This window comes from Gopherus evgoodei, chromosome 5 (genome assembly GCF_007399415.2).
Source record: "Gopherus evgoodei ecotype Sinaloan lineage chromosome 5, rGopEvg1_v1.p, whole genome shotgun sequence".
Classification (NCBI taxonomy): domain Eukaryota; kingdom Metazoa; phylum Chordata; order Testudines; family Testudinidae; genus Gopherus; species Gopherus evgoodei.
This window is the reverse complement of record NC_044326.1, coordinates 31,562,818-31,584,140: the sequence shown is the minus strand read 5'-3', so window position 1 is coordinate 31,584,140 and position 21,323 is coordinate 31,562,818. Positions and strand designations below refer to the sequence as shown.

Below are 21,323 nucleotides of genomic sequence, written 5' to 3'. Positions count from 1 at the left end.
AGGCAGTCTAAAAGGCTGAACTACCTTTAGGGTAAATCCTTTCCCTGTTAAGGGTAATCCAGTTAAAACAATTCAGCAGATGCTTCATGTTCTAATTCACTTTAACTTTAGTGTAGAACTAAAAAAATATAAAAAATGAACAAATGTGCTCAAGAAGAAATATTCTAACTTCAATCACTTTAGTAGTTTTAAAGAGATTTTCTTCAAATTTGGATTTTTTTTCCTTCAACAAGTATACAAAATAAGCCGGTATGAAGTGTGTCTAGCTTAAGCCATTTTGGAGCTAATCAACTACAAAAAGTTCATTTGGGACATAAGAAATTTATTTTTTTTTAATCCTATATAACTTAAGAATTGCAGAAATGACTTAGTTGAATCTTTTCCCAGGGCAAAATAAAAGCAAGGAAAAAAAAAATCTCAGCCCCTATAGAATTTTTCTGAAAGAACTTGAACTCAATCTTAAATTTTTTTTCTGCTACCAGGGAACTTAATGTGTATATAGGTGAATCAGTTTAGTTAAATATAAATAGCTTTCACTCACTTTTTAAATCTGAACACACATTTTCTAAGGTTTGAAATATTTGGTTAAATATGGTCCCTCATTCTATAGGCCTTTGCATTTCTGGAACTTTTGGGGTCAAATCGGAAGTGCCAACATACAAAACAATGACAGTTTGTAAAAATTTCCAGTCCATTTCATGATACACAAAAGCCTCAGGTACTTTGGATCAGCATCCTTGGCCAAACCAAGCTCTGTGAATCTTTTGAGATTCACCCATAAGCTGGTCATTTACAAACATTGTGTATGCACTTATATACTAGAATACACTGAATACTATGCACACAGATGAAGCTTGCCAACTTTCAGCTCACTGTGATTTCAGATGGCTGAGTTATTGAACCCTCAAAGATGAGGTTTCTAATGGAAACCTCAATTCAGCATTAACTATGGCAGCTCTAATCTATGCACATTATATTAGTATCATAAAACAATAGTTTGCTGCACTTTAATCTTTTTTGTCAAGTAGCTGAGCTATTAGTGCATGGTCTTCAATTAGGATTTATACTTTAGAAGAATTTAGACTCAAGGGTTAGATTGCAAATATTGCTGTTTCAGTAGTGAAAGGAGGAATTAATTTCTCAATATTTTTTGTTCACCAAAAATGTTGAAATTTGTGCAGCAGCCTGGGCTGAAACCAGTGCTTATTTTTACTACCAAGTTTTTTTTCCATTATCCTGGCATGTTTTCCCATTTCAGCTTTCTCTTTTCTTACATTTTTTGAGGTTTCCCTGCTTGGGCCTCTCTTCTATCCTTCAGTAAGGTTGAATTCCCTGATGGTAATCATAACTATAAGCATATGTTGTTACTGTGGGCTACCAATTTACTTGCAGATTGTGGTATTTAAAAAGTGTTTTTTGGAATCTATTTCACATAATCAGGGCAGATCTTATGAATAATTAAATTGAAAGTGGAGTTTGTAGTAAAAGAGTGCGCCCTGGAATGTGTTGTTTCAAGATAGTTGCATAATATGTTTGAAACAAGTAACCAGAAAAAAAAATATCCTTCAGCTTTAGCATCACAGACACAAAGATCTAAATTTTAAATGTGCTCGGAGTAGAGACCACTAATGTGAAACTGAAAAATGGATAAATACACAACAATCTTTTCAAATCTGGCCAGCTATTACCTTAAAGTATTTTGGAAATGATTAGATTTTTGACTAGTTAATTCATCACAGGTACTCACTGAAAAGGATAATCTTTACAATCTTTAAAAGCATAGAAGGGCACAAAGTTCAGCCAGAAATTCTGCAGTTTACATTCTTTTAAATGTTGTCCTCCATGATTTGGTCTTTTATTCAGAGCTTTATTTTCAAGGTATGCTTTTGTAATAAATCTGGTGAGAGATGAGGGAGATTGTGGTCTAGGAATACTTATTCCTGTCTCAGATTAGGGGAATGGTCTAGATACCATCTTGAGGTCCCTCACAGCCTCACAGCTCTATGATGCTATTTTATTATTTAATATTTTATTTCAGGGAGCACTCGGTCTGCCAATCAGTGCAGTGTTCATAATGTAACATGCAATAGTTATGTGATTATATAGTGGATCCTTAATTTTGTATTCAATATCCTGATAAGTAAAGCTAAAATGTTTGCAACTTTAGTGGCCTATGATTAGTTAAAAATGAAATGAAGCCATTGCAGTAATGAATGAATGAATACAAAAGGAGTAGAGAGCTCCACCATGTAAAATTGATCTTTGTATGGATCTTGCCTACTGTTACATTTATCTATCAGTAGATGATCCAGAGTTCTTTTTTTGAGTAGAAGCCTGATCCATAGACTATTGATGTCAATAGTAAGACTCCTATTGTCTTCAGTAAGCTTTGGAACAGGTCCTACAAGAGGAGAAGGCACCAAAAATGCAGCAAGAGATGGGGAAATTGTGCAACAGAGACCTGATCTGTGGAAGTCTTTTGTCTGACTTCAGTGGCAGTTGGGTTGAGCTCTAAGTGCACATGTATGTGATGGGTGATACTGTCCTATCTGTTAAACCTTATCGCTTAAGGGTTTCTCTTGAACTGGTAAGACAGAATTAGAGAAGAACAAAGTGACCAGTAAACTAATTTAGAAAGATTTGTAGAATATTTACAAGATAATACAATAAATAAATAGCAATAAAATGGATCAGCATCTTTAACTTTGTCAAGAACTGAAGTGCACAGATTAAATAGACTCAAGACTTTCTATCGGGTCAGCAATCTGAGCAGTTACTCCAAAGTGAATGAGGTAAATACTTTCTCGTGATGTGGTGTTCACTTCATGGACTATACTTTTGTAGGTCAGTTGGTTAATGATCCTGACAGAATGAGGTACGTAATCATCTGAAAGGTACAAATAATGAGAGAATATGATGCTGTGCTGCTGTTTGGGGGAAAACATATGCTTTACCTCCAGTCAGACTCCTTTTGGTCATCTGAATTCTGAGAAGATAACTGTATTCTTTTTAGCTTTGGGGTTTTTGTGTTGTGTGTTGGAGTGGATAGAGAGAGACTAGAAACAGAAATATCAAGATATACAGAAAGGGCTGTTTTCAGGTTGTTTTTGGCATAGCCAAAATATAGTAGGAACAGCTTCTCCTACAATACTTCAAAATTAGGTTTCTCATGAGATGATAGTTTATTCCTACCTTTTAGGCAAAGCAGAGTCTATTCTTGTGTATCATTTTGAACTTTTTTGATCATCCTTCTAGCACAAATCATTTCTGTAAGTTTGATCTTATGAGATTTGCAGTTTCCAGACCAAAGATGTTTGGATACGTTTTTAAATAAACTTCTGTCTTGAACTCCGTTGTACCACCAAACATTAGAATGTTTGCCAACCACTATTGGAATGCTGGTTGTAAGCATTAGCTGATAAACTGATATTCAGACTGCTTACAGCAGTTCTGAAACCAGTTGTGTGCTCTGTTTTACAGGGAGGCAGCAAAGTTGACAACATGTTCATAAGCAGTCAAGAGAAGCAAAAACATCAATAGACATAGAGAATACGAACAATTCACATATCCTGGCATATGTGGTCAGTATTTAACCTTTTAGTTCCTGAAGGGAGGCAGCATGGTCTAGCAGCTAGGACACTGTTACACTGGATAAGTCACTTTGCCTCTTTGTGCCTCAATTTTTAATATTCACATAAGGTGATAGTGGCACTAACATTCATTTGTGAAGAGCTTTAAGATCTACGGATGGAAGTAGCTTTATGAGAGAATTATTGTTGTTTGTGTCATAGAGTTAACAATTTCTCCTTGAAATGCTTGCTGAATGGACTCACCTTATTTCTACTTGACTTTTATTGATGTTATAAAATTCCTTACTTTTTCAGAATGTTTTGGTCCATAGTTGGAATACCTGAAATGAGGGACTCTCTTGTTGGAGATATGGTGATCATTTCAAACCAGAACTTGTATGTAGAAAAGCTTTTTACTGGGGAAACGAGACTTAATTGTCTTTTTCTTTTTTAAATGAGGGCCTGATTTATATCCAATTTTAAAGCATCACTAATGGATTTGCTTGAGGTTACTTAGTGAATGAATGGTTGGAATGAGATTTTCATCAAGGATTCTCCTGACTACACTTCCACATTTTTAACAAGTTTTGTTAACTGTGTGGAGCATCAAACTTCTGTTTGAAAAGTTCTATAAATTCTCCATTTCACTTTCAGAAACCAGTGTATGATAGTAAGACACAGAAGGCCTCCAAGGATTAGCACATAAAGCACTGGGAGGTAGACTTTTGTCTTGTTTGTACCATACTTCTGACTGATCTAACAAGCTTTTAGAGCTGATCTGTATGTATACATTGAAAGAACTGTGTCACTCAGTAGACTTGCCATGCAATGCCTTGGAGGGATTCAAATACTAGTGCATATATGTGTATGATGCATCCTAGCCCATTACTATTGAAAGGCAACAGAGGAAAGAGACTAGAAATGTCTCAGAAGCAAGAGGAAAAAATGTGTAAAGGTTAAACTCGGTGCTAAAATCACTGACATTTGAACAGCATAGATGTAAAAGAAACATGAAAGCATAAGACATTAACTATGGGCATTGTACTGGAAATGTTATCATTTTAATGACTAATGCTGATTCACAGCATGCCTGTTTTTTTCTTAAGTAAAAATGCTTTTTCTTGGCGGGTATATTTATAGACAGTATATATCTAGAAACAGTTAATGTACAATACATACAAACACATACCCTTATGACATGTAAAATAAATGAATGTCATGAGACCCTTAATATTAGGGGGCCAGAATTAATGTGCTGTATGCAATATGTCCAAACATTATTTTTGTCCTGTGAATTATGTGCATCGTCAGCACCTAGAATATGATTGACCCTATGTAAATATCATAGATAGACTGATTGTTAAAATACTTTCTACCTTATGTACATATATGGCCATTTCTCCGGTTTTCTTTGACTGACTGAGCATGAAATGTTTTTAAAGGAAATCAAATCAAAGAAGTTTGCAAAAGATGTGATGAGGACCTTTATGTTTGAATTTGAAAGTGATATTTGGATATGGGAATAGATTGATTTTAAAAATAGCCAAAATCCAAGAGAATTAAGGGAAAAGGCTAATAGTGCATTGTGAAGCTTCAGACAATACATTTCTAATTTTCATAAAATGCATTTGAACTCCCCTATGTTAAATATTGTCCATGAGTTGCACAAAAAAATACAACTTCCCAATACCCCATAAAACGTATAGATATATACAATAAATTTTAAAGCTAACACTGGAGTGTTGGGAGCATCAGATTTCATTGTTTAAACCAGGGGTCTCAAACACACGGCTCACGGGACTCTTGCGTGTGGCCCGCCAAGATCCCCGCGCCCCCCTGCCACCTCTCTGCCTACCCACAGGATTGCCCCCTGTGGCATTGCAAGCCCCACGCCACTGTCTGAAACAGCTGGCAGCATGCTCCTTCAGGCTGGGGGGGGAAGGGGGAAGGAGGCAGAGAGCTACTGCATTGCCTCCTTCCAGGCACCCCCCCCCCCACAGCTCCCATTGGCCAGGAACAGGAAACCACGGCCAATGGGAGCTTCGTGGGAGGTACCTAGAGGAGTGGCAAGAGCAGTGCACGTGCAGAACTCTGAGCCCCTCCCCCTCCCCCTTCCCCAGGGGCTGCACGGACACGGTTCCAGCTGCTTCCTGGAAGGGAGAAGCGCAGGGTTGGGGGCCAGGGCAAGCAGGCAGGCAGGGAGCCTGGTCTGGCCCCTGGCCCAGTGCCGCTGCCACCCCGGAGCCGCTCTAAGTAAGTGGTGCCAGGCTGGAGCCTGCACCCCAACTCCCTGCCCTGAGCCCCGAGCCCCCTGCTACATCCCACAACCCTCCTGCACCCCAACCACCTGCCCTGAGCCCCCTGCCACATCCCATACCCCCCTGCACCCCAACTCCCTGCCCTGAGCCCCCTGCTGCATCCAGCACCCCTCCTGAACTCCCTGCCCTGAGCCCCCTGCCGCACCCCTCACCTTCTTGCATCCCACCCATCAATGCCCTGCCCTGAGCCCCCTGAGCCCCCTGCATACCACCTGCACTCCCTGGGGACAGCGTTGGGGTGGGGACTTTGGGGAAGGGGCTGGGATGGAGCAGGGAAGGTCTGGAAAGAGGTGGGGCAGGGGTGGGGCTTAATGGAAGGGGTGGAGTGAGGGCAGGGCCAGAGGCAGCAGGCGGGGGTGTCTGTGATGTGGCCCTCGGTTCAATGCACTAGTCCTCATGTGGCCCTCATGGTCATTTGAGTTTGAGACCCTTAGTTTAAATCAATGACTGATGAGACTCAGTGGGTGTGTGTCGTTGTGCGTTTGGCCAGTACTAAGTAGGAAAGATCAGAAAGGAAGTAAAATAAGTTCCGTAAATTTTATCTCAGTCCCCAATAAACCTTTTGAAATATCATAGAAATAATTGCCACTGTTAAGTTAACTTGGCGTTACCAATGCCATTAATAATTGGCAGGATACTTGCTAGCTACACAGATTCAAATCCCTCTTGGAACCCACTACTCCTGTGAGATACACAACAGTAAACATCAATAAAATGCCCTGACCACCCCCTTATACATCACATGCACTTGTATGCACACACACAGGTTTGTATAACTTTTTTTGTAAAGACGTAAGTAAGCACCTTTGTCGTGGTCTCCCAGTATGTTTCTGTCTAGTCTTTAGCTTTCAGACTGTCCTACATGGGACATGTGTCCATTTGTGGTTTTTTACTGAGCTGAGCACACTGTAAATACTTAACAAATAATAAAAAAACTATTAAAACTGGGCATGCACATCTGCATGTTCGAAATCTTCCAAAAATTTGGCCTCAATTATGTATTTGGAAATACTATTTGTGATCGTGTTTCCTTTCTTGGGGTATCATTTTTAGCCACAAAGATTGATGTCTGATATGGATGATCAGTGGTACAGTGTTTATTTTCAAAAACAAACTGCTGCATATACTTAAGGGTATATGTACAGGCAATATTAAGGAATAATGTATTTGTATTGAAAGTATGCTTTATGGACTTGGAATAGAAATTGGTCACCAGGAGGTGATGCGTCTTGGCGATGACCCACTTCAGCAAGAGGGAGCTGTTACCCCTCCCTAGTCAACTGACAAAATATTGCACGGTTCTAGTGTGTACCCTTCACAACATCCCAGAACAATCAATGGAAAACCATCAGAGACCACAACAAACAATCAAAAGTAGAGAGGAAGCTCTACAACAAGGCTGGGGTTCACCCTGCCTGTGAATAGAAACAAGACTGTTTTCAATATAACAGATAACATCACAGTATTCAGTGGGTGACAGATGGACTGTGCCTGGAATGGTAGTCCAAACATATGTGGCATGACCAGAGAAAAGAAGTGCTTAGAAAAAACACATGAATGGGTTACCCCAGGGGTCTGTTCTAGTCCCAACCTTGTACAATCTATACATCAATGACCTGCCACCAACCTGGTCATGGAAGATCATCTTTGCAGATGACATCTACTGTGGGCTACAGGCTCTAACTTTCTCTAAGCTGGAGAAGACCCTGAGTGATGATGTTACAAAGCTGGCCGACTACTGTAAGACATGGCACCTTCAGCCTAGCACCAGCAAGACAGTCTCTAGCACAATCTACCTCCACCATGCCAATGCTAAGTGGGAACTAAACATCATAATGTATGGCCAGAGGCTGAAACATGAAGCGTACTCAGTTTACTTAGGTGTGACCCTTAAGGACAAAGCATGCAACAACCATCTTAGCAAACTTGCAGGTTCTTCATGGGGAGTAGATGCTCCAACTCTAAGGACCACATGCCTTGCCATCTCATACTCAATAGCAGAGTACGGTGTGCTAGTATAGAGTCCGTTGGCACACACCAAACTTGTTAACGTGCAACTCAACTCAACAATGCACATCATCACGGGAGCTATTCAACAGATTCATCTTCCATGGCTTCCAGTTCTAAGCCAAACTTCTCTGCCTTTCATCAGGGGGGAGATTGCAGCTGACAAGTTGCTTGAGAAGGCAAGTGCCATCCCAAGTTTGCCCTTGTTCAGCTACCTGTTTAGCCCACCAGCTACACATCTTTCATCACGACACCCACTATGGTCAAGGCTGCCACACCAGATGTAACAGTGAAGTCCCGGTGGGAAGACTGGTGCTTAACATCAACAACACATCAGTTCCTTGTCATAGACCCTACAGCTTGCCTGCCCGGCTTTGACTTGCCATGTTGTCAGTGCGCCCTCCTTAACCAATTCCAGACTGGGCAAGGCCTTGTGCAGTCAGCCAGCATCATTGGGGTCTTCGAGATAATCCAAACTGCAGCTGTGAGACAGATCAAACAATGATGCACATTGTTGAGGAGTGGCTTCTAATCAGAGTGGGCGCTGAGAACTCCATTTGGCCACTAAGAACACTATTGCTTGGCTCGGCGAATATGCAAACGTTAAATAAATAAATAATAGGACAGAGTGTAGGGAAAGGCACTCTAGATCCATTCACTGGTGAAAACTGCTGGTGGTGGGGGGTGAAGGGATTGCTTTGATGAAGGTTTGGGTCCTGGTTCTTGAGAAACCATCCAACACTCAACGAACTAAACTTTGGAGGGTCAGGGGGGAGAAATCTACTTAATTAGACAGAAAAGGTAACTGACAGGTTCCCCCTGGGGTGACACTTGGAACCCCTCAGGAGTTTCCAGGTGTGTTGTAGGGAGAATGATTGTCCCCCTTACAGATTTTATTCCCAGTTGCTGGAAAGCTCTTTTGCTGTGACCTGGATCAAACAGTTCCCATTGTGCAGTGCTATTTCTGACATGTTTCTACTGTACACAGTTCCTGGGGTAATCCTTGTGCATGTGTGCATTTCCTCAATAAGCCATTAAGATTGTTTGGCCTTTTTATTGTTGTACCTGAAAGGCTGCTTGTGGGTGTTTTCAACCTCACAACATGTTTCAGTAACACATACATAGCCAAACTTCATAACCTCACACACGATGGTAGCACACACAATCCAACGAGAAATGAATGTCTAGCAGATCACTTTGAGTGATACCTCATAAGGCATACTTTATACAAAACATATCCTAATTACATGACAGTGGTGAATATTGGGGTGCCAGGGGTGTCACTGTAGCTATTGATAAGTATAGACCCAGATTCACAGTTTATGATTTTGGTTTGTATTGTAATCATTTATTTCCATCACACTCTCCTCTTTCCAGTTAAATCTTTATTCTCTCTTATTCTACTTCTGTGTAATTGTAAGTGCTCACAAGTACTGTGTGGTTTACAGGACTGATGGTTTAAGGTAAAACTGGTAAACTGGGATACACGGGTGCAGAGGATATGGAATTGCTGTAAGTATCCAGTGTCGGGCTGCATATCATAGGGGTATGATTCAAAGGGACTTGGGGACTGCAGTGCATCTGTTACTAGCCAGAAACAGGAAGGAAGGGCTGGCATAAGCCTTCAGGAGAGTGCTAGTGGCTTGAAGGCTGGCAGTGCCAGGGAGATGACACCCCACTACAGCAAGAAAGGCTCCCTCTCTCTCTAGAGGCAGGCGATAACAAGGTGACCCAGAGTCCTGGGTACCCTGAGCACTGTCACACCACCCATTTCGGAATTCATCAGGTAAGTATTTCCATCCTAGCATCTGACAGATTTGGGTTCCGAAAGTTGCAAATATCATGCTGTTCATTAGCTGGAATTCAATTTCCTGTGCCTCGGCACTACCGTTTTGTTTCGGTGCACAGTGTGTGCATATTAATTAGAAACAACGATAACAAAGTTTTGCTAAAAAAGAAGGGTGTGTAAATAAAAGTTGCCTGGGGCAAAGCTGTGTTTTGGACAGTTATATAACTGTGTACAGTGCTCTTCAGTTAAACCATATAAAAAAAGTAGATTTACCATAGCAACCGAAGCAAGTCTGTGTTACATTTTATATCTCTGAGATACTTGGAACCTTACTAAGAAAACACACTGGAATCAAATGTGAACTCGTGTGCCTTCCCCATGTTTGAAGGGAAGACCTTGTTTCTTATTTCCATGCCAGTATTTAATGTTCCCTTTGTTATCAGAGTTGTTTTGTTCTCTGTGCATTGTTGCACTTGCACTTGTCCTTTGCCTGAGATGCAAGAGGCAGCTGAAATGTCTGTTCTGAGACATTGTGTTGCTGCTGTGCGAGTACAGCAAATGGTGGCTATTAAGCTATTGTGATTTTTTTTTTAATGGAGTGCTTGAATAAATTCCACATGTGAACATACAGGCATCTATAGGCAAAACAATTCTGTAGCTCCATGCCTATTTTACATAAAACTATACATTGTGCTTGAAAGAATCCTAGTCACAAAAAGGTATGTAATTGTCTGAGGGATTTTATTTTTCTTTCCCTGTTCTCATTTGTTCTCATGGCTTTTTCTTTCCCTGTTCTCATTAGTTCTCATGGATTAGAGGATACAACATGTCTATACATTAAAAAATAATTTTGTTATGAATCTTTTAAGTCCACATCAGCGTATGTATTTGTATCAGTAGGGGAAGACAAGCGAGGTGTTGGTGGATTCATTAGTGCCTTATGCATTTCTGTCCTTTAGGGGTAGTAAATTAGGATTTTATTCCACTTTTTGATAGAAACCATTTTTCCTCTGTCTGATCTGTCCCTGCTCTTGGTGAAGTAATTACAAATTCTCTCATCAAGACAATCTGGAGAATAAACTAGCTTTTCTCCCCATACTATTATAGTACCTTTGTCTGAATCTCTTCTGGAGAATGGGGCTCTCACAGTAACATGGCCAGCTCTTAAGCCAGGATCGAGTTGGATAGCAGGTAATAAATATTTTGGATCTTTTTTCTGGAGATTCAGAGCCCTTGACAAAAGTTAAAGGAGTCTTACAACAACGATGGCAGGAATGGAAGTGGGTAATCTGAGGGATAGAGAGTTTGTGCCTGCCAAAGGTCACACAATGAGTAGTTGACAGAGCAGCATATAGGCTCACTGCTGTTTGTGGTGTTAAACTAATTCTGGCATGGTATTGTTGGTCCAGGTCTTGATGCATTTTACAAAATGTGTCCCTGTGACCCTTATGGAAACTCTACCCTTCACCCATATCTTTATCAGATGTTCTTAGTTCATTGCCAAGGTTGCTTCAGTACAACTCACATTATGTTCTAGGATTTGAAGTGATGTCTGCTCTGCACAAAACTTCAGCCTACTAATGGCAATGTGGGTTTCACATTCTTATCTGAGGATAGAACTTGGCTCTTGGCTAGAACCTCACCATGCTTGATTAGCATGGACGCATGAAACTTACTAGAACACATCAAAAATGTTTTGATGGAATGTTTATTTGTAAGAAAATGCTGATTTGTCTAAATCAAAACTCTGCGCTGTAATGTGTTGATCTGATAAAATTTTGTTTAAAAACATTTTAAATGAAGCATTGCAACAAGATCTGTTTTGGCCTTATCCAAATTGAACATTTCAGTTTTTCATATTGAAATGACTTTTTGTTTTCAGTCTTATTATGTATTATAGTTACAAATGTAATTCTGATTTCTATCAAAATGAAATGTTTTGATTGACCCAAAATTTAATTTTATGGGAAATGTCAAAAAATTGTTTTCATTTTGATTTGGAAAGAAAATAAATTTTGAAATCGCCAAATTTCCTGCACAACAAAAATTCTCAGTTCTGACCAGCTCTTATTGTTACCTATCAGATGTCTTCTCCAGTGGCATAACTCAGAAATCTATCCAGTGTTGCTCCCATTAATCACTTCTACATTAGCATCTCCAGCTTTTGTTAAAGTTAAGCAAAACCAACAAATGAAATATGAATTTTCAGTAGCTTACATACAGCTGGAATTCAAAAACAATTACTACTTTCCTTCCTTTTCTCATCTTGGAATTCATCATGCAGCGGCAATTTGAAATTTACAATTCAGACATTTAACATTCTTCAAGGAGCACATTATCATTTGAAAACCTTATTAAGAGAAATGTCTGTGCTAAAAACTGGAGCTATCTTTTTGTAAGGAGACCTCAGTCATTTACATTTCAGTTCAGCTTCCCATCTTCTGCTAAATAACTCTGACATATTCTTCAGATGCAAATTATTTTCTGAAAGTTACTCAAATTAGATATTTGCCTAAAAGAATTTTAATGTGACAACTCAGGCATCCTGTTCTATCCTCTCATTGCACCTTTCCAGGAAATGCAGAATGTAGATGTAATGGGATTTCAGTATTGAAAATAATGACTTCTGCTAGTTAGTAGAGACAGGTGAACCTCAAAAGAGATAAGCACCCCAAAATCTGAAACTGACACCCTACGAGTTTTGGTTTTTTTTTTTAATTTGCATGGTGCTCTCAAATACAGTTTTGGTGATGAGCACTATTGTAAAAACCTAGGAAAATAGCACCTCAGGGGATTTTCAAAAGTACCTAATCAGGGTAGGCATCTAATTCTTGTTAATTTGAATGGGAGTTAGGTCCCTAACCTGCTTAGTGTAAATTCCAGTTGGCACCTCCCTGCACCTTTAGATGGCTAAATACCTATGTAAATCAGGCCCTCATTTATTATTATTTAATATCTATATTGCAGGAGTGTTTAGAGTCACCAGCCAGGATCCTGCCCACCTTGTGGCATGCACTGTGCACACACACAGGCTCTGTCTCGAAAATTTTGCAGTCTATGAACGTTTGAACCATGCTCTAGGACTTGCATCATTTGGAACAGAAGTCTTGGGAGAAAGACTTCCTTGTAAAATTTCAAGTTCCTCTCGATTCTGGTTGGTCAGCAAAAGCCTTTCTTGTGACACATCAGCAATCCAGTGCTGACCAGACCCCCAAATTGGGTAAAAATGTAAAATAATGGGGGTAATTGGAAGAGAGGAATTTAACCACATTTTTTTTGAAGTGTCTGCGTTCAGTTTGGGGCAAAGGTTTTGTGTGATGGGGAGGTGGTTCTTAATTGGTCTGGACTGTTTTTTCACTCTATACCAGTTAAATGGTATATTTTGAAAATGGGGAAGGGAAAAATATGCACATAGCAGACACAATTTAATACCATCTTTTTGTGTGTTCCCATATGCACACTGCAAATCATGTACTTTCAGTCTAGGGGACTTACTTTAGATTAAGAAAAGTAACAGAGAGAGAGCAAGTATAAAATATCTGAGTGAGGAAGTAGAGTGTCACTTTGTAAGCTCTTGTACTGCCTCATAGCCCTGTCCCTCCCTATCCCAACACATGTGTAGGCATATTTTCAATTTAAGGTGCAGAACACAGAAAAGAATATCATAGTTACTGTGGTGGGGTGCATAGACTACATGGCCAAGAAAGGTGTCAGAGAGGCCCTGGTGGAGGGACTAGCTCCACCACTCCAGCCCTGTCAATCTTGCATGATAAGGAGGAGGCCTATAAAGGGGAGGAAACTGCAGTGTGTAGGGGAGCAGCAGGAGCGCTCTAAAAAGCAGGAGGAGGAGCCAGGACACCTTCCCTGCGACCCTGAGGAGAGTACAGTGGGCTGCCAGGGGAAAATGGACAGGCGTGTAAGGTCTGAGGTCGTCTTCTGCAGTAAAAACAGCAGCCATGAGCTAAGTTGAAGAGAGTCACATCCTCATGTTCCATATAAATTGCATCAAAACAATGTAATATTGGGCTGTTAAGAAGGCACCCCTGTCCTAATGGTAGCCACCAACACCAGATAAAGAAACAGATCTTAAGATGGTTAAAGAAAACTTTGTTTGATAGCATTCTGTCTGACAAGAAACCACTTAACAGTTGTGACTGTGAAATCTATACTTCCATTGTTTTGCCTCTATGGTCCCTGCTTCTCTACTGTTTATCTGTATGGTCTCTGTCTGGTTCTTTAATTATTTCTGTCTGTTGTATAACTAATTTTGCAAGATTTAAATCAACGAAAGTGATCAGGTATAATTGGTTAAAGAATTGATTCATAATGTGCTAAGAATGGTTACAGAATTGTTTTGTAATGGGCTAGAATTGGTGAAAAATACTGTTTTATAGTGCTTTAGTTTAAAATGATTGGTTACGGTATAGCTACATAGGACCCAAGTTTTAACTGTATAAACTGGGCTCCAAAAGGAAGTTCTTTGGAACCTAACTTCAGGACACAGCCCAAGATCAGAGCTGTCAGACCTCAAAACCCTGCCAACCATACCGTGCAGAAGCTGGAGCCCTGGACGATCTAATCTTGATTAGCCCTCAAGAAAAGTTCATCTCCCTTATTGGGAGTGGTGAGCATTGTATGCTTAGCATGTGTATTCTGTTTTGGTAACTGTTAATTAATAGAGGTTAGGGAGATTACTGTGTTAGGCTCTTTCACTGGTAAAAGGGCCCACAGATCTGCAGATCCCTGAGTCCACTGGGAATGGATGTTAGCCCAGAGCCCACAGGAGAGAAAAGTTGGGTCCTTCAGTAGCTAAAAGGGGGGGGGAGGGGTTAGAGCCTAAATTGTGCAGGTAACAAAACAGAGCCTGCCTCCAAGGCCCGGCTAGAGCAATTTCCACAAAACTCACTATTTGGTGCTGGATCTCTGGCAGCACTGTAGACTTGCAACCCCCTGGGGCTACAGGGAGGGATTATGCTCAAATGCATCAGCATTCATTTTGATCCTCCCTCTAGAGAGACTTAAGAAGGTCCACAAATGGCAGAGTATCCCCTTGGCAAGTAGTAAGGAAGTGGGGCCTGTGTTGGAGCCACCCGGTGGAGACAACTGGGCGTGGTCAGGTTCTCCCACCCTTGGAGGGAGGAACCATTGAAGATTCTGTCACAGTTACTCCCATGGAGGTTTGGGTGAGTGCTTGAATATCGGTTTAATGTTGTACAGTATTGCTTAATTGCTGCAACTATACTGAGCAGCAGACTTAGAATGAAGTTTCTGCAACCTAAACTTAGTGTCAATTAAGAGACATGAGGCAACATTTTCAAAGGCATCTGCATGACCTAGGAGCCTAAGTCCCATTTTCAAAAATGACTTTGGGGCTTAGGAACTCAAGTGCCACTATGTATGCAGAATGCACTAGATACCAATACAGAATCCCACGGCTCTATTCTAGTCAGGAGTTAAATTTGCTTTGAGTTGGTGGGGGTCCTTCTAAAATAGGTTGCTCAGGAGTGGCCACTTAACAGGAGCTCAGAGCCAGTACAGTAACTAATTCATGTATAAATGCACATATTACATACACAATTTAAAAACACACACACCCGTAATATTTGTTTACATATGAACTTCCTTGGAAGATGTATAGGAACATAGAATTGGTGTGTTTTGAGTATGCTAGCAATCAGACTTATTTTAGATTAGTTTTGTATTCGCTATGTAGTTTCATTAAAATAGTGGCAAGGAAGTCTGTATTTCATGACCTGACCAGGCTGCATGCAATCCATGGGTTACATGTTGTTGTTCTCCCAGTTCATTAGAGCTGGCTGGAAAACTGAATTTCTCATCCATGGAAAAAAAATTTTCTGCAAAAATAAACTATCTTTATGAATGAGGATAAAATGGAGGGGGGGGACCGATTTTTTCCACGGGAGAAAAAATTCCATTTTGAGAGAATACAAACTGAATTTTTGGGTGTTCTCCTGGGTACCCAACTCCCTGGACAGCTGCCTCCCAGAGGCTACCTGACTTAACAGGGATCTGGCTACCTAGGGAGGCAGGAAGACCCAGAAGGCATCTGCCTGGGGAGTCAAGGAACCAGCTCACCAAACAGCTGCCTCCCTTTGCTGCCTGAATCCATGGGGAACAGGTAGCTGCCCAAGGAGCTGGGCAGCCCAGGGTATCAGCTTTCCAAAGAGTCAAGGAGCTGAGTAAGCCCAGGCTGGCCAACCTGCCTGACTGGGTTCCGTCAAAAGTTTTGACAAAATTGACACATTCCCACGGAGTGTTTTGATTCTGTCAAATCAGCGTTTCCTGACAGAAAAGTGTTCCACTGGAAAATCTTCAGCCAGTTCTGTACTTAGGTGGTTTTGATAAACAATTACTATCATTTAACTACTTTTGTGATCATCTGCGTCTTCTACTAATTCTTAGGTGCCTCACAGGAACACTGTTGTGGTACACTTTTTGAGGTTGGGCGAGAGGACAGCAGCTTGTTCTTTGCTGGCAAAGGAAGAGCCCCGAAGTGCAGAGCTAGGGTTTGATTTCGATATTCTCATGACCAGATGACCTCTTGCATCTGCAAACTTAGCTTTTTCTTACTAGCTTTTCAGCCTTTCTTGTGACATTTCCATCTGGGCCTACACAAATGGGTGGAGGAGAGGATCCTGAACATTGCAGAACCTTATAAAGATTGGGTTCTGTTCTGGAAATAGATGTTGATTTTGGAGTAGGGAAGGGTGGCTTTTTTCCCTAAAGAAAGATCAGTCCAAAACACAGGATATAAGATCCCCTGAACTTTCATAAAGTTTTTATTGAGATCTGAACTTTGCAGTTAGGGAAGCCCTATAACTTTTTCCATGTGCACATCCGCTATACGTCATCTCCACTTTGTGTTGCTGTTTACCTGAAATCTTTGTAATGATTTCAGAGATCCCAAAGCCTCTCATTTATGGTGTGCTAGCTTCTTTGACACAACTGACTAATTGATGTGACTTTCCTAGATTAGCCCATTGGGGTTTTATATAGTTTGCTGCTGTAATGAAGTATCTATTTAGTTAAGTCAAAGTTCTTCATCAGGAAAGCATGGGGTGAATTTCTGAGGTTCAGACATGTACCGTATGCTACAACACAGATTACAGGAAAGCAATAGTGTTTTAATTCATTTTAGTTTACTTCCATTCTTGGATTGGAAGGCTGAACATGTTTCAGCTTTAAATGCTTTAGCGGTAGACAGGTTGGATTTTCATTACTTCTAAAAATGTAGTTTCTTTCTTTGTCTGTCTTTTAATGAAATGAGAGGCTTTAAAACCTATGTGCTGTAAAGCTGGCAGACTTCTAAAAGTTCTCTACCAGTTCACCAAGCTCAGTGAAAGAGCAGCTATCTTCAAGCTTGCTTAACTTTTGTTCCTAGGCTCATAATTAAAGCCACTCAAATGCTTCTGATTTCAAACGGGTCACATCTGACTTAATCTAAAACATTCCCTTTGACTCCTCTTAACCTGGCTTTGTTCCACACACACACACACACACACACACACACACACACACACACACACACACACACACACACACACACACACACACACACACACACACTCTCTCTCTCTCTCTCTCTCTCTCTCTCACTCACTCACACATGCACAGACGTTGCCATTATGAAAGCTGGAGAAAAAAAACAGTGATTATTAATCATTCATTACTTAAAAATCCATAGGGATCTACAGCTAGATTTCTAGTCCTGGTAACAGAAAATATTATTTCCATCACTCTCATTCAAGAATATTTCCTTCTTATCTTTAAAAATATTGTAATAGTAATAGCCTTTTTGATATAGTTGTCCCTGTGCATTAGATTTAATAGGTTTGTGGTATGCACTCGTCAAGTTAGGTCATCCATCTTTAGATACTGACTTGGCCCCTATTATGTGAGCACATCATTCTTTAGTGTATTTTTTCTCACAAGAGGTAGGGAGTTCTATTATTCCCATTCTACAGATCGAGAACCAAGATGCAGAAGTACTAAAGGCCAATCTTTTAAAGGTATTAGATGCCTAAAGAAGCAAATAGACACTTAGTGGGATTTTCAGGCGTGTTCAGGCACCCAACTCCCATGTAAATTGATTGATTTCAGTGGGAGTTAGGCATGCTTACTGCATCTACAGGTACCTAAATACCTCTGTAAATGTGGCCCTAATTGATTTGCTCATGGTCACACAGGAAGTGTGCAGCAGAGCAGGGGCTTGAACCCAGAGCTCCAAGTCCTGTGCTAGCATCCTATTCACTTCCTCTCTGAGAGTCTGTTCCAGTAACAATAAGTTTATTTTGTTTTATTTGGTGTCATCTTCTAGGACAGTGACCTTTGCCAAGTCTTTTCCCTCATTCTTATGCCCTAAGGCTACCAGCAAGAAATAATAGTAATAATAACAAATTAGATGTGTTGACACGTCATCGGCTGCTTTCACTGGTGTGTTAACTAGACCTGTCAACTTTTCCCTTTGCAACTGTTTGTTTTTATTCTGACTATATATCATTGGTATCTAACACTAGCAAAAAAACAAATATCTTTCCATATTTAATGTTCCTATTACCCTATCTGAAAAATATCCTATTCATTAGAAATCATTCAAGCCCTTGCTCATGCAGCCCCTCGTCTTCTCACTGTCCACATAAAAAATACTCATACCACACAAAGACATCTGCACAGTTTTAAGTTTCTACTCAACCTCTTTTTCCTTAACTTGAAATGTTAAACCAAAGTCCTGAAATTTGCTGCAAGGAAAGTAATGATGCTCAAAAAGGAATTCAGAACAACAGGAAAAAACCATTTTAATTAGCTGACATAATTGCATTGTTTAGGTTTCTTTTAAAAATCAATGAAGTGGCTGGAAATGATTTTACTAATGTCTTCATGCCCTTAAAGCCCTCACTAGGCAGCCCTCATTCTCCCGTAAAAGACGTTTACACTCTTTTGAAATTATTATAAAGACAATCATTAATGGGAAAGGGGTAAACATAACCCTTCTCCAGGGGAGTAAGAGGTAGGAGGGCTGCATGCTATGGGTGTGCCTTCAGTGGTGACAAAAACAGGCTTCAAAGCTGGTCACAAAGCAAAATCCTTTCCCTATCTCTATCTTCTTGTGTTTTTTATTATTTCTGAGCTCGAGTAGGCCAGGAAGATATGCCGCAAGCACACTTCTCTCCTCCCTCAATCTTCCACTCACTCCCTCCCCAGTGCAGAACACCACTGATCTCTTCACCAGTTTAGCAAAAGTATTTTGTGCCTGAGCTTGTGCTCAGTCAGGCACAAATACTCAAACCAAAACAAAAAACTTCCCAACCCAAGCCATTTCCCATGGGGATTTCTGCCCCTATATCTCCTAACAATGTAGCACACACATTATGACATCTAATGTTTTTAGGTATGTATAATTCATGCTTGTCATTGACTACAATGATTATTTAGATACGTAAAACATAATAAACGTTCTGATAAGGTACAGTTTAAAATGATCAAAAAACCTGGGCCCTATCCTCCCATAGTGGTAATGCAGTAACCCAAAATCCAACCACTTATAAGCATTGTGATGGGACATGCCTCCATCCCACTGTTAGGTTAATGAGCATACCTGTGCACAGGCAGTGCCAATAAGGTGCATCTACACATGTTCCACCTGCAATGGGGAGCTTTAAAAAGCTGAAGGGGTGGGGAGTTTGCCCAGGAAGAGAGGCTACCATTGCACTCCAGTAACAAGGGGAGCCCAGCCTTGGGTAGTAGCTGGTTTTTCTTCTCTCTCTGCTCCTTGTTTGGTTGCACACTGACACTGCAAGCCTCACATGGGTAAAGGGCCCTGGAAGGCTGCTCCCAGCCAACAGCCTGTGATGGGAATGCCTCCAGAATCTAGAGGTAATTGGATCACAAAGGATCCCAGGAGTGAGCTGGACTTCTGCCTGGAACTGTGAGATTGCCCAGGATTGGGAGGCTCCTGTAGGAGACCCAAGGGCAGCATCAGCCCATGTGAAAATTGACTGCCCCTTATTGACTAGGGGTTTATACTAACCAGAACCACTCTCTACTCATCATCAATGATACCCGATCCTATTAATCTTACAGGACTGGAGATGACTCAAAACCTCTGAGTGAATTGTGGAAATGGCAGAAGTCTTTTTAATACCGCTGACCAGAAAGGTTGATTTCTACGCTCTATGCAACACAGCTGTATATGTTGAAAACTAAAGAGAAAAGAGGGAACTTGCCAGTTATTCATAGGAAAGGGATTCTTTTTATTGAGAAGAGAGAAGTAGCATCTACCTCTTCTGGCTGAAGTTAGTGACAGAATGTGAGAGGCACTGCCTACTACTACAACTAATGTTGCTATCCGTTCCACCATGCCCCACATATGCCTTCTCTTGCCAAGCTTGTAACAACAATAGAAACTGGTTGATTGGCTTTTGTGCTTGCTCTGAAAATCAGTGATGGTTTACGTTTCCTTGTTGCTGGCACAGAATACATTGCAAGGATACTGCTTCTCTCTTTTGCCCCTCCTCTCCTTTCTCTGTCTTCTCCTGAGTGGCCGAGAGTGTAGGCTCTGATTCTGCAGATATTATACATGTGCTTAACGTTACACACACGAATAGTCCCATTGAAAGGCTGTCTTACGCTACAGGGACATAGACAGAAAGATGAAGACTAACCAATGCACACCTCTTTCCTGTAACAGGATTTTTAAAATACATCATGAATCCAATCCTGCAGCAAAATTCCCATTAACTTATTTCAGTGAATGAAGAATGGATTAAGCTTGAATGATCAGGTCTTCAGAACCAAGCAGAAAACTCCATGGTCCCTCAGACTTCACCCTATGGGAAAACTTCTGCTCACGACTTTCCCTGATTTCCTGTCTCAAACAAACAATACAGAAAAAGGTACTAAATATTTTTTCTTTTTGGTTCCAGACCAAACACCAAAAGATCTCCATTGCTATTTCCAAATGTACAGAATGCCCATTGCTCTAGCAGCTAAATCGCAGCTTTTGGCAGTAAAACTTATTTTCTTGAGTCACGCACCTCAGTTCTTTCTTTCCAAGCTCTTCATTGCTGTGTCTGAATATTGCTGATCACGTCAGTCAGTGAAAATGTAAATGGAACTTACCCTTTGACTTTCAATTCCTTCTTATGCAGGTTTTTTTTTTTTTATTAAGTGCAAAACAACATCACTGGCTTAAAAAAAAAAAAAAAAAAAAAAAAAAAAACAACCCGCACCTTCCCCCGTGCCCCTTTGGCGTCAGTTGGGAGGTGCGGGGGGAAGTTGTGCTAGTGGAATTCAAAAAGCCAAAATGCCAACATTTCTGTTAATATGTGAAATGGGCTACATAGTGGTAGCAGCAATCAAGAAAAATATTCCTTCCAAGAAACCACTAACAGACAATTTGGAGGATCAAGAGGTAAACGGTAAGAAATAGTCCTTCTATTGTATGAAAAAACATGCCGGTTCTGTAACGAAGAATCTCATTGCTAAGGAGATTCACTCTAGGAAGCTTAATGTGTGTATTCTTAGAAAGATGAAATGAAGAGAGGAACTCAAGAAGCAGCAAATCAGATGATACCTTCTGTAAAACATGTACTTTGTTCCTTGGTTTTTGGGGATGCAGAG

At 40.6% G+C, this 21,323-nt stretch overlaps 1 protein-coding gene across 2 annotated transcripts in view; it reads left to right on the top strand.

Moving 5' to 3' along the window:
- The window catches only part of LDB2 (LIM domain binding 2), a 504,537-nt gene that overhangs the window by 157,150 nt on the left and 326,064 nt on the right, over positions 1-21,323 (top strand). The window contains exon 1 of one of the 2 annotated variants that reach the window (XM_030564379.1): positions 9,665-9,680. The exons of the other annotated variant lie outside the window; for it this stretch is intronic. The gene's annotated coding sequence lies outside the window, so the exon portion shown is untranslated. Of the gene's footprint in view, positions 1-9,664; positions 9,681-21,323 lie in introns of those variants that run through there. 2 annotated transcript variants of the gene reach the window in all.